Source organism: Pongo abelii, chromosome 8 (assembly GCF_028885655.2).
Source record: "Pongo abelii isolate AG06213 chromosome 8, NHGRI_mPonAbe1-v2.0_pri, whole genome shotgun sequence".
NCBI lineage: Eukaryota > Metazoa > Chordata > Mammalia > Primates > Hominidae > Pongo > Pongo abelii.
In genome coordinates this window covers 23380780-23394118 of record NC_071993.2, presented here as the reverse complement: position 1 = coordinate 23394118, position 13339 = coordinate 23380780, and the positions used below count along the sequence as shown (strand labels likewise).

Genomic DNA, 13339 nt, shown 5'->3' with positions numbered 1-13339 from the left:
ATAAGAACCACTTCTCTGCATTTTTCATTAGGAAACAGCCAAAAGTCCAATCCTTAAAGGCATGATATACAGAATAGCTTGATATACAAAGGACAGAATGACCCAAATTGTATGCTGCCCAGTCTATTGGTGAACCAAATTAGAGCTCACTAAAGATTGGTAAACAGAGAAAGTGTTTACATTTTGAAAACTTGCTCTGTGGTTTGAAAAATTCCTGGATGCTGTCGATAAGAAAGCAAGTAAAAAATATTACAGATGGACTCTCACTGACATTTGATTTTACCATCGTTTTCCACTAGAACATGAAGGTAGAAATAAGTGTAAGAGATAAGATACTTAGATATTTTAAAAATAAATTACCTAGTAATTTTAAAAAGACATACTGTATTCTTTCATTTGCTACAAGAAAAAATTGACAATGAAGACTATTTAAAAGAAGTGTTTAACAATGAGAACACATGGCCACAGGAAGGGGAACATCACACTCTGGGGACTGTTGTGGGGTGGGGGGAGGGGGGAGGGATAGCATTGGGAGATATACCTAAAGTATAATAATAATAAATAAAAATTAAAAAATAAATAAATAAATAAAAATAAATAAAAGAAGTGTTGAACTCTAAATAGGATGGTGAAGGCAACACATTCCATTACAGAATAAGTTCCCATTTTTCCAGACAATGAACATTGCTATTCCTCCATGTTCCATATTCCCGGGGGAAAACCTTGTCAGCAGCTTTTTGTCAGGGCCAGGAGATGAAAAATAGACCATGTCCGAATAATCTGATTGTAAGCTCAGTTAACATCTTTGGAATAGACCCATAAAATCTGGACAATGTTTTATTAAACATCTGCAAACTGCAGAATTCTTTAGCCCTTAGACACAGTTTCTGCTCAGAATCTTAAAGCCGGGTGCAGTTGCACTGTGACTCGTCTCAGGGCTGAGGCGGGTGCTAGTCGTCAAAGTCTGGAAGGTCATGGTAGGAGTAACCCTGGTAGCTTTTGGATGCATTCGGCAGGAACACCAAATTGCCAGTGATCAGAACTGGAACAACCTAGTCTGTCCCCACTTTGCTGATGTAGCCCGACAGTAGGAGGGAGCCTATGATAATAGAAAGATGCCAGTCAGAAACAGCACAGTGGCAACTGCAATGACCTTCTAAGGCATCTTAGGAAGGCCTTTTTTAAACCTTAGGTCAGTGTAGCCACTGTCTGTGCTGGAGAGCCTTGAGTATTTTACTTTACTACTAGGGATTCCAGTAGCCAAATTGGTATGGGATGGCATCATCACGTGCTGACACAGCTATAGTTGGAGCACCATGCCAGGCCACCAGTGCACCGAGAGCTCACCCATGGTTGGCAGTGGGGATGCCAGAGGCCACATGGTACAACCACCTAACATGGCTGGCACCATCCAGCCTGTTCCAGCAAGCTGCCTCGTATTTCTGATTGAATGCTGGACATCATGTGTAGAATAGTAGAGATTGAAATAAATTGTATTCACACATTGAAATAACCTGTCTCTTATGAGACTATACATACACACACCCATACACATGTGTGTGTATACATATATGTGTGGGGGGGAGATGTGTATGACTACTGTGACAGGTTGGGCCAATCTAACCAAAGTTGAGTTGAGTTTGGTTGTTGCTATGGTTACCTCTACTAGACCACAGTCTTTTATTTAAAAAAAAAAAAAAAAACAGAGTCTGGCTCTGTCACCCAGGTTGGAGTGCAGTGCTGTGATCTCAGCTCACTGAAAAATGTCACCCAGGTTGGAGTGCAGTGCTGTGATCTCAGCTCACTGAAATCTCTGTCTCCTGGGTTCAGGCCATCCTCCCACCTCAGCCTCCCAAGCAGCTGAGACTACAGGCACATACCACTATGCCCAGCTAACTTTTGTATTTTTTACGGAGATAGAATTTCGCCATATTGCCCAGGCTGTTCTCGAACTCTGGAGCTCAAGGGATTCTCCCGCCTTGGCCCCTCAAAGTGCTGGGATTACAGGTGTAAGCCACTGCACCAGGCAACAGTTTTGATATTCTTTTTGTGGTGGTTATGTGACTAGAGTGGGAGCTGGGGTCACAGAGTGCTTTTCTCTGACTACCACTCTACCCTCAGCTTATAGAACCTGTCCACCTGTGCCATAGAGAAGATCTGCCTCTATGCTCTTACCCATGCCTCAGTAGTGCACTGCTATTGCTTGGTGCTCCATGAGTGAAGGTAGAGAGGATTCTCTGTGGTTCTTATCCAAACTCAGACTTTCAGAAGTGTTGTGTGCTCAGGCCCCAGCAGTGGACTTTCTCAGCATTCTTGCCCCTCTTCCCTGGGGCAGTTCACTCTGCCTTGTATCTGAAGTTGGTCTTGGGCAGGAGTTTCCTGTCCTTCCTGCAATAGTAGGACACCTCCACTTGGTATTGGCATAGAGTTGAAGGTCCAAGACAATTACCATTCCCTTCCCCCAGGGGAGCAACCTGTTTCTTTTGTTTTTCCCATTGACATAATATATCTCCATTTTTGAGCTGTGAGCAAGAGACTCTGCTGCCCATCCCAGCAGTTGAAAACTTTTCCTTCTGAGAAAGGAGTGGCCTGGGAGAAATAAATGGGATTTGATACCTAACACTTCTTCACCGCATCAACCACTGATCACCTTCTTTGAGCCTGGTTGGCCAGAGAGTTTGCTTCCCCTCTCCCAGAGGCTTAAGACTTTCACATCCTAGGATAGAATGACCCAGGGAAGGTGATTTTCCTGTAGTAGCTGCTGATCCCCTCCTCAAGTCTGCACCATCAACAGTGACTCCTTTCAGAATTGCTCTGCCCTCAATTATTCTCATGAGTATCTGGTAAGGGACAGGAAAAAAAAAAAAAAACCTTGTGAGTGAGTGCAAGCTCCACTTTTAATATGTGCCCCCAGCTACTTCAGATTGCCCTGCTCACCAACATTTGATCTTCAGAAGTTCTCTATATTTTAGCCTATTCTTCTTACAAGCTTGTGTTGAAGCTGGCATGGTGCTTCTTTGGCTGTAGACGAGACCTATGAACTGTTCATGGCTCTCGTCTCTCCTCTGAGGGCCTTGTTCCTCTTAGGAATTTAGGTTACCTGGGTGTGACCCCAGCTCTCTGATGGGTTCAAGAAAAGTTGTGATTTTGTAGTTTATCTAGATTTTTCTTGTTTTTAGTGTTGGAATGGCATTTTTTGCTTCCTAAGCGGGATCCAGGAGTCTGAATTTTTTAAATAAAATGGATACAGGGCCAGGCACAGAAGCTCATGCCTGTAATATTCCAGCACTTTGGAAGGCCTAGGCAGGAGGATTGCTTGAGCCCAGGAGTTCAAGACCAGCCTGGGGAACATAGAAAGACTTCTTCTCTACAAAAAATACAAAAATTAGCCAGGCATGGTGCTGCACACCTGTAGTTCCAGTTACTTGGGAGGCGGAGGTGGGAGGATCACTTGAGTTGGGGAGGTGGAGGCTGCAGTGAGCCAAGATCATGCCACTGCACTCCAGCCTGAGCCGTGGAGCAAACTCTGTCTTGAAGAAAAAAACTCACAAAACTGATACATACTTATTATACAAAATTTGCTCAATGAGGAAATGCCAAAAGAAGAAAATTTTTAAGAAAATCCTTCCACCCAAAGATGATCACTGAAAACGTCTCGTTACCACCGTTCCAGACAAGTCTTGATGCAGATTTTCATTTTCGACAGGACGCAGATAACATCGTTCCATACCGTTGAATTTATATAATCAATTATATGTGCTATATGTATTTCACCCCACAGAAGTAGCACAATTTACATAACCAATTCGTGTCAATTTACCAGTGCCTTCCTGAGATAGTTTCTTTTTTTTTTTTCTGTTATAAACAATGGCTTCATCATATTTAATAGACACATTCCTATCACTGAAGTGACCTGGTCACAAATTTTTTGGAGTGAATAATTTAATAGAAGTGTATTCTGCTTTTGCATAGATGACTTTCTGCAGTGAACACATGAACACAAGGTCTAGGATGGTCTAGAGCCAGGTGAGGAAGCCAGGCCCAGACAGACTTTTGTGGCCTTCTGAACCTTTGAGACATGCTTGAGAGTTGCAGAGTTGCATATAGCCTGGATCAGCCTAAATCCTGTATGGCTTCACAGCCCAGTCATTCTACCAAGATGCCTCAGAGCCCCTTGGCAAACAGGGAGTGGCACCTTTGGGGACATCAAATGAGGAAAGTCTTGTCCTATTTTTGAAAGATTTGCCTACCTTAACAATTTTGTTAGAAGAAAATTCACAAGTGATATATGTAGATAAATGTTTTGTTTTGATATTTGGCCCCCGCCATGACTAGTGTTTCAGCACACAGCCTCATATTTTATTCTCAGTGTTCCTAATTCTCAGCCTCTTCTCTCCAAATTGTAGGTGCATGAGGTTGGTCCTTGTTTCGTGTGTTTCTATTAGCCCGTCCTCTCCCTGGCCACTTCCCACCCACTGGCACGTTACTGGTGTTCGAAAGTAGTTATTTGCATGGCAGGTTAAAAAATGTTAATATGAAAGTCAAAGCGATTGAGGTTTTAAAGAGGAAAAATCATTCTTCATCATGATGAGTCAGAAAGACTACTTTAATGGTAATATAAATATATTCGACGATTTAAAGGGTATAGAGGTAAAAGGCAAAATACCTTTCATTAAGCCCAGAGAAAACGACTAAAATTTCATAAGAGAGATGTTTGTGGAAATTAAATGTACTGACTCTTGATAAGAAAAAGAAAACAGAGATGTGAGGGTATGATAAGGAATGTAGTTAATCTTACAGCAGTTAATAAACATAATTTGCTTCTTCTGTTATTACAAACCCTGGCTACTATTCTAATTTAGAATAGTATATTTGTTAAATTTTTTAAAATGTGATGTAAGTGCTTAAAAATGGGAAGCAAATTTAAGAATCATAACTTCTGTTATAAATAAACCTTTATTTCTTAATTTTGTGAATTTTCAATCATAAATGTATATACAAATTCAAAAGAGAATGAGAAATATTTATAATAAATTATTTTAAATCACAGCCGGTAGTGGTGGCTCATGCCTGTAATCCCAGCACTTTAGGAGGCCAAGGTGGGTGGATCACCTGAGGTCAGGAGTTCAAGACCAGCGTGGCCAACACTAAAAATACAAAAAAATTAGCCAGGGGTGGTGGCAGGCACCTGTAATCCCAGCTTCTCGGGAGGCTGAGGCAGGAGAATCGCTTGAACCTGGGAGGTGGAGGTTGCAGTGAGCTGAGATTGTGCCATTGCACTCCAGCCTGGGCAACAAGAGCGAAACTCTGTCTCAAAAAAACACACATTTTGTTAAATTACAGTATGTGATTATCTTTACAATTATTTAATTTGTGTTTATGTTTTCCTGCTTAGGAAGTTAATTCTTTATTTTAATATTAACACTCATTTTAACCTCAATCTATTATCAGTCCAGTGTTTGCACCTGTCAATGAAGTGACCACATAAAGACCAGTGTGTGTATTCCAGAGAAAGTGGAATGTCAGCAGCTGGCAAAACAAAATGACAGTTTAATGTGGACAGAGCCAGGATTCAATAGACCATGTTGCAGCAAAGTTGAAAGTTCAACTCGAACTGGAGAGCAAACACTCTAGTCTACATGTGATGTTTTTTTTCTCTTTTTTTAATGAAAAGAGATGTTATCTTCATCATCATAATAGTGTTGTCTTTTGGAGAGATTGAATAATTATTTGCTTTACAGAAGATAGACTTTAGAACAGACTTATCTCTAGTTATTACATCATAGTTGATCATTATATGAGAGCTGGGAAAAGGGAGCCTTAAAAATTGAAACTAATTTTTACTGTACATAAATTTAAACACAGTTTTTTTTAAAATAAGCATTCAATCACCGATGTAACTTTTGATATAGTGAAATAAGTATATTAATGTCTTTCTACATGGAAACTTATTTTGTTCTACTGATTTGTTTTCCTAATTTTCTGGGGATTAATTTTTTTAATTTGGGTTAATTTTTTTTAGCATAATGGCAAATGTTCTCCCTGACCCTGGGCCTGGGGATCTTCCCCTGGTGATTTCCTTGGACTACTGTTAATCAAATGGCAGTGAACTCACTCTCTACCCCTTGTACCCTGGGCAAAGAGGTGGTTCACATGGATTGTGCCCTTTGAGAACAAATAGGTGGAGGGATTCCAAAAAGTGTCTGTCTCATGTCACTTTGGTGACCCCCACTTTTTTGATGAATGGCCTTATCCAAATCTTTAGCTTCAACCCATGTACTGATGAATCCCAAATTATATCTCTAGGATCAACCCCTCTCTCAAATTCCAGGCCCTGTCTCAGTTGCTGTATTAGTCTGTTTTCACATTGCTGATAAAGACATACCTGAGACTGGGAAGAAGGGGTTTAATGGACTTTCAGTTCCACATGGCTGGGGAGGCCTCACAATCACGGCAGAAGGCAAGGAGGAGCAAGTCACATCTTACATGGATGGCAGCAAGCAAAGAGAGAGCTTGTGCAGAGAAACTCCCATTTTTAAAACCATCAGATCTTGTGAGACCCATTTGCTATCTTGAGAACAGCATGGGAAAGACCCGCCACCATGATTCAGTCATCTCCCACCAGGTCTCTCCCACAACACGTGGGAATTATGGGAGCTACAAGATGAGATTTGGGTGGGGACACAGAGCCAAACCATATCAGTTGCCTATTACATGTTTTCATTTAAACAGGACATGGGTACCTGAGACTCAAAGTGTTTTGGTAAATCTGAATTCATCAAAAACAAACAAAAACAAAACAAAACAAAAAAAGGCTAGCACACAAAATTGTTCCTATTCTTATTGTTTGTTCTTAGTGAATAGAATCATTCTCCATCTACTTGCCCAAATGAGAAATTTCAGGCAGCTCTGTCCTCACTCAAAAAGTCACCTAAATTTTACCTCTTTTGTAATTTCTCTCAAATCTGCCTTCTCTACTTTAGCTCAATTTTGTTTTCTATTGTATCTCCAGTGCTTAAACAATTGTTGGCGTATTATAAGCATTCAGCAAATATTTACAGAGTGAACAAAGAGAACAAGAAAAGCACTTGGCCCTGCCTGAAACAGTTAATTCAGGGAACAGACAAAAATTTAAAATATATTATTTCAGTAAAAAATATTTTGGGAGACATTCAAGAGAAACTTTTTTCCATTAACAAGGACAGGCAGCTATGAAAAAGGAACAGTCTGAACCAAAGAACAATTTTTTAAAAGGAACAAATAAAACTTTGGAAAAAAGGCAATAGGCAGGCTGAATGATAAAATTGACAGCTTAAGACTTAATAATCTGGAAGGTAAAGTGAAGAAAATTTCCTAGAACATAGTGCAAAATGGCAGACAGAAATAATGAAATGTTAAAATATGGAGAACAGATCCAAGAGATCTAGCACCTTTCTAATAGGATTTTTTTGAAAGCAAAACAGATACAATGGAAGCGAGACTATAATAAAATGCATTTTTTTAAAACTGGTATTATTAATAGGAAAATTGTTCTCAATGGGCTGCCATTGTCCAATTGCAAGTTATATGTATAAACACTGAATTATCTAAATTATATAAGACAGTGAAGATGGCCAGGGGACTATGGTTAGCATATTGTAAGTCTCAGTTCTCTTTCTCAAAGCTGCAGAAAAGCCACATTGTTATGCATTAATTTGAAAATTTATATTTACCTTGGTTTATTTTCTTGCCAGATAAGCTATGTGGCACCTATTGGGACACATGAAGAAGAAAAAAAAGATGAAAATATCAGGATCTAAGATATAATAATGACTAATGTGACCATTATTACAAACCTAGTTATTGTTTATATTGATCCTGGCTATGCTTAGAAAGTAGCAATGACTCTGGAAGCTACACTGAGAATTAGTCTTATGAAGAGACAGAAGACCTGATTGCCTCTTTAGTATTATTCTGTAGCACATCTCTGCCACATCCACGGAAGTCTGTCTCATTCATGATATGCCTACAATTCAGCTATTAGAGATTCACTCATTTTGCTGAAACTTTGTCCTCTTGCAAGATATAAACATTACTGATAAATGGCGTAAAGCTCTACTGTGATTGGGTTGGTAAGATCCTTTCTTGAGAACTGTTTTGATAGAAGGAGGAAATGAGTAACTGGGGGAAGCTGCTGCCTATGACGAAGAGAGGGAGAGGCCACAGTAAGTGAACGAAAACACAATTTACAATTTACAAAACACGATTTACAATTTACAAAAATGGGCAGCTTGTGGGGCTGATGAAGATCAATTTTGGTTGCTTTGTAATATGGTTTAGAGCTAACTGCTTCTAAGTTCACCATTTATGGGAAATAGAGGCATGGGATCTTAAACCATTCCTATGTATGGTAATTTACAAATAAATATAACTCATTGTTCTCTCGAAAAAAAATTTTTTTTGAGACAGGGTCTCGTTCTGCCATCCAGGCTGGAGTGCGGTGACATGATCACAGCTCACTGCAGCTTCGACCTCCTACGCTTATGTAATTCTCCCTTCTGAGCCTCCCAAGTAGCTGGGACTACAGGTGCACACCACCATGCCTTGCTAATTTTTAATTTTTTGTAGAGACAAGGTCCCACTATATTGCCCAGACTGGTCTCAAACTCCTAGGCTCAAGCCATCCTCCCACCTTGGCTTCCCAAAATGTTGGGATTACAGGCGTGAGCCACCGTGCCCTGCCTCAAATTATTTTTGATACTAGTTAGAATATGCATACTATTTATAGAAATAGTCTTTTCAGACTTTTTTTTTTTTTTTTTACATTTTTTTTTTCTTTTATTATTATTATTATTATTATTATACTTTAGGTTTTATGGTACATGTGCACAATGTGCAGGTAAGTTACATATGTATACATGTGCCATGCTGGTGCGCTGCACCCACCAACTCGTCATCTAGCATTAGGTATATCTCCCAATGCTATCCCTCCCCCCTCCCCCCACCCCACAACAGTCCCCAGAGTGTGATGTTCCCCTTCCTGTGTCCATGTGTTCTCATTGTTCAATTCCCACCTATGAGTGAGAATATGCGGTGTTTGGTTTTTTGTTCTTGCGATAGTTTACTGAGAATGATGATTTCCAATTTCATCCATGTCCCTACAAAGGACGTGAACTCATCATTTTTTATGGCTGCATAGTATTCCATGGTGTATATGTCCCACATTTTCTTAATCCAGTCTATCATTGTTGGACATTTGGGTTGGTTCCAAGTCTTTGCTATTGTGAATAATGCCGCAATAAACATACGTGTGCATGTGTCTTTATAGCAGCATGATTTATAGTCCTTTGGGTATATACCCAGTAATGGGATGGCTGGGTCGAATGGAATTTCTAGTTCTAGATCCCTGAGGAATCGCCACACTGACTTCCACAAGGGTTGAACTAGTTTACAGTCCCACCAACAGTGTAAAAGTGTTCCTATTTCTCCACATCCTCTCCAGCACCTGTTGTTTCCTGACTTTTTAATGATTGCCATTCTAACTGGTGTGAGATGGTATCTCATTGTGGTTTTGATTTGCATTTCTCTGATGGCCAGTGATGGTGAGCATTTTTTCATGTGTTTTTTGGCTGCATCAATGTCTTCTTTTGAGAAGTGTCTGTTCATGTCCTTTGCCCACTTTTTGATGGGGTTGTTTGTTTTTTTCTTGTAAATTTGTTGGAGTTCATTGTAGATTCTGGATATTAGCCCTTTGTCAGATGAGTAGGTTGCGAAAATTTTCTCCCATTTTGTAGGTTGCCTGTTCACTCTGATGGTAGTTTCTTTTGCTGTGCAGAAGCTCTTGAGTTTAATTAGATCCCATTTGTCAATTTTGGCTTTTGTTGCCATTGCTTTTGGTGTTTTAGACATGAAGTCCTTGCCCATGCCTATGTCCTGAATGGTAATGCCTAGGTTTTCTTCTAGGGTTTTTATGGTTTTAGGTCTAACATTTAAGTCTTTAATCCATCTTGAATTGATTTTTGTATAAGGTGTAAGGAAGGGATCCAGTTTCAGCTTTCTACATATGGCTAGCCAGTTTTCCCAGCACCATTTATTAAATAGGGAATCCTTTCCCCATTTCTTGTTTTTCTCAGGTTTGTCAAAGATCAGATACTTGTAGATATGTGGCATTATTTCTGACGGCTCTGTTCTGTTCCATTGATCTATATCTCTGTTTTGGTACCAGTACCATGCTGTTTTGGTTACTGTAGCCTTGTAGTATAGTTTGAAGTCAGGTAGCGTGATGCCTCCAGCTTTGTTCTTTTGGCTTAGGATTGACTTGGCGATGCGGGCTCTTTTTTGGTTCCATATGAACTTTAAAGTAGTTTTTTCCAATTCTGTGAAGAAAGTCATTGGTAGTTTGATGGGGATGGCATTGAATCTGTAAATTACCTTGGGAAGGATGGCCATTTTCATGATATTGATTCTTCCTACCCATGAGCATGGAATGTTCTTCCATTTGTTTGTATCCTCTTTTATTTCCTTGAGCAGTGGTTTGTAGTTCTCCTTGAAGAGGTCTTTCACATCCCTTGTAAGTTGGATTCCTAGGTATTTTATTCTCTTTGAAGCAATTGTGAATGGGAGTTCACTCATGATTTGGCTCTCTGTTTGTCTGTTATTGATGTATAAGAATGCTTGTGATTTTTGCACATTGATTTTGTATCCTGAGACTTTGCTGAAGTTGCTTATCAGCTTAAGGAGATTTTGGGCTGAGACAATGGGGTTTTCTAGATATACTATCATGTCATCTGCAAACAGGGACAATTTGACTTCCTCTTTTCCTAATTGAATACCCTTGATTTCCTTCTCCTGCCTAATTGCCCTGGCCAGAACTTCCAACACTATGTTGAATAGAAGTGGTGAGAGAGGGCATCCCTGTCTTGTGCCAGTTTTCAAAGGGAATGCTTCCAGTTTTTGCCCATTCAGTATGATATTGGCTGTGGGTTTGTCATAAATAGCTCTTATTATTTTGAGATACGTCCCATCAATTCCTAATTTATTGAGAGTTTTTAGCATGAAGGGTTGTTGAATTTTGTCAAAGGCCTTTTCTGCATCTATTGAGATAATCATGTGGTTTTTGTCTTTCGTTCTGTTTATATGCTGGATTACATTTATTGATTTGCGTATATTGAACCAGCCTTGCATCCCAGGGATGAAGCCCACTTGATCATGGTGGATAAGCTTTTTGATGTGCTGCTGGATTCGATTTGCCAGTATTTTATTGAGGATTTTTGCATCAATGTTCATCAAGGATATTGGTCTAAAATTCTCTTTTTTTGTTGTGTCTCTGCCAGGCTTTGGTATCAGGATGATGCTGGCCTCATAAAATGAGTTAGGGAGGATTCCCTCTTTTTCTATTGATCGGAATAGTTTCAGAAGGAATGGTACCAGCTCCTCCTTGTACCTCTGGTAGAATTCGGCTGTGAATCCATCTGGACCTGGACTTTTTTTGGTTGGTAAGCTATTGATTATTGCCACAATTTCAGCTCCTGTTATTGGTCTATTCAGAGATTCAACTTCTTCCTGGTTTAGTCTTGGGAGGGTGTATGTGTTGAGGAATTTATCCATTTCTTCTAGATTTTCTAGTTTATTTGCATAGAGGTGTTTGTAATATTCTCTGATGGTAGTTTGTATTTCTGTGGGATTGGTGGTGATATCCCCTTTATCATTTTTTATTGCATCTATTTGATTCTTCTCTCTTTTTTTCTTTATTAATCTTGCTAGCGGTCTATCAATTTTGTTGATCCTTTCAAAAAACCAGCTCCTGGATTCATTTATTTTTTGAAGGGTTTTTTGTGTCTCTATTTCCTTCAGTTCTGCTCTGATTTTAGTTATTTCTTGCCTTCTGCTAGCTTTTGAATGTGTTTGCTCTTGCTTTTCTAGTTCTTTTAATTGTGATGTTAGGGTGTCAATTTTGGATCTTTCCTGCTTTCTCTTGTGGGCATTTAGTGCTATAAATTTCCCTCTACACACTGCTTTGAATGCATCCCAGAGATTCTGGTATGTTGTGTCTTGGTTCTCGTTGGTTTCAAAGAACATCTTTATTTCTGCCTTCATTTCGTTATGTACCCAGTAGTCATTCAGGAGCAGGTTGTTCAGTTTCCATGTAGTTGAGCGGTTTTGAGTGAGATTCTTAATCCTGAGTTCTAGCTTGATTGCACTGTGATCTGAGAGACAGTTTGTTACAATTTCTGTTCTTTTACATTTATTGAGGAGAGCTTTACTTCCAAGTATATGGTCAATTTTGGAATAGGTGTGGTGTGGTGCTGAAAAAAATGTATATTCTGTTGATTTGGGGTGGAGAGTTCTGTAGATGTCTATTAGGTCCGCTTGGTGCAGAGCTGAGTTCAATTCCTGGGTATCCTTGTTGACTTTCTGTCTCGTTGATCTGTCTAATGTTGATAGTGGGGTGTTAAAGTCTCCCATTATTAATGTGTGGGAGTCTAAGTCTCTTTGTAGGTCACTCAGGACTTGCTTTATGAATCTGGGTGCTCCTGTATTGGGTGCATATATATTTAGGATAGTTAGCTCTTCTTGTTGAATTAATCCCTTTACCATTATGTAATGGCCTTCTTTGTCTCTTTTGATCTTTGTTGGTTTAAAGTCTGTTTTATCAGAGACTAGGATTGCAACCCCTGCCTTTTTTTGTTTTCCATTTGCTTGGTAGATCTTCCTCCATCCTTTTATTTTGAGCCTATGTGTGTCTCTGCACGTGAGATGGGTTTCCTGAATACAGCACACTGATGGGTCTTGAGTCTTTATCCAGTTTGCCAGTCTGTGTCTTTTAATTGGAGCATTTAGTCCATTTACATTTAAAGTTAATATTGTTATGTGTGAATTTGATCCTGTCATTATGATGTTAGCTGGTTATTTTGCTCGTTAGTTGATGCAGTCTCTTCCTAGTCTCGATGTTCTTTACATTTCGGTATGATTTTGCAGTGGCTGGTACCGGTTGTGCCTTTCCATGTTTAGCGCTTCCTTCAGGAGCTCTTTTAGGGCAGGCCTGGTGGTGACAAAATCTCTCAGCATTTGCTTGTCTGTAAAGGATTTTATTTCTCCTTCACTTATGAAGCTTAGTTTGGCAGGATATGAAATTCTGGGTTGAAAATTCTTTTCTTTAAGAATGTTGAATATTGGCCCCCACTCTCTTCTGGCTTGTAGGGTTTCTGCCGAGAGATCCGCTGTTAGTCTGATGGGCTTCCCTTTGATGGTAACCCGACCTTTCTCTCTGGCTGCCCTTAACATTTTTTCCTTCATTTCAACTTTGGTGAATCTGACAATTATGTGTCTTGGAGTTGCTCTTCTCGAGGAGTATCTTTGT

At 39.6% G+C, this 13339-nt stretch overlaps 1 protein-coding gene and 1 pseudogene across 1 annotated transcript in view; one reads left to right on the top strand and one right to left on the bottom strand.

Moving 5' to 3' along the window:
• The window catches only part of C8H10orf67 (chromosome 8 C10orf67 homolog), a 164513-nt gene that overhangs the window by 94620 nt on the left and 56554 nt on the right, over positions 1-13339 (top strand). The window lies entirely within an intron of this gene.
• Positions 951-1285, bottom strand: LOC112135236 (transmembrane protein 230-like; annotated as a pseudogene).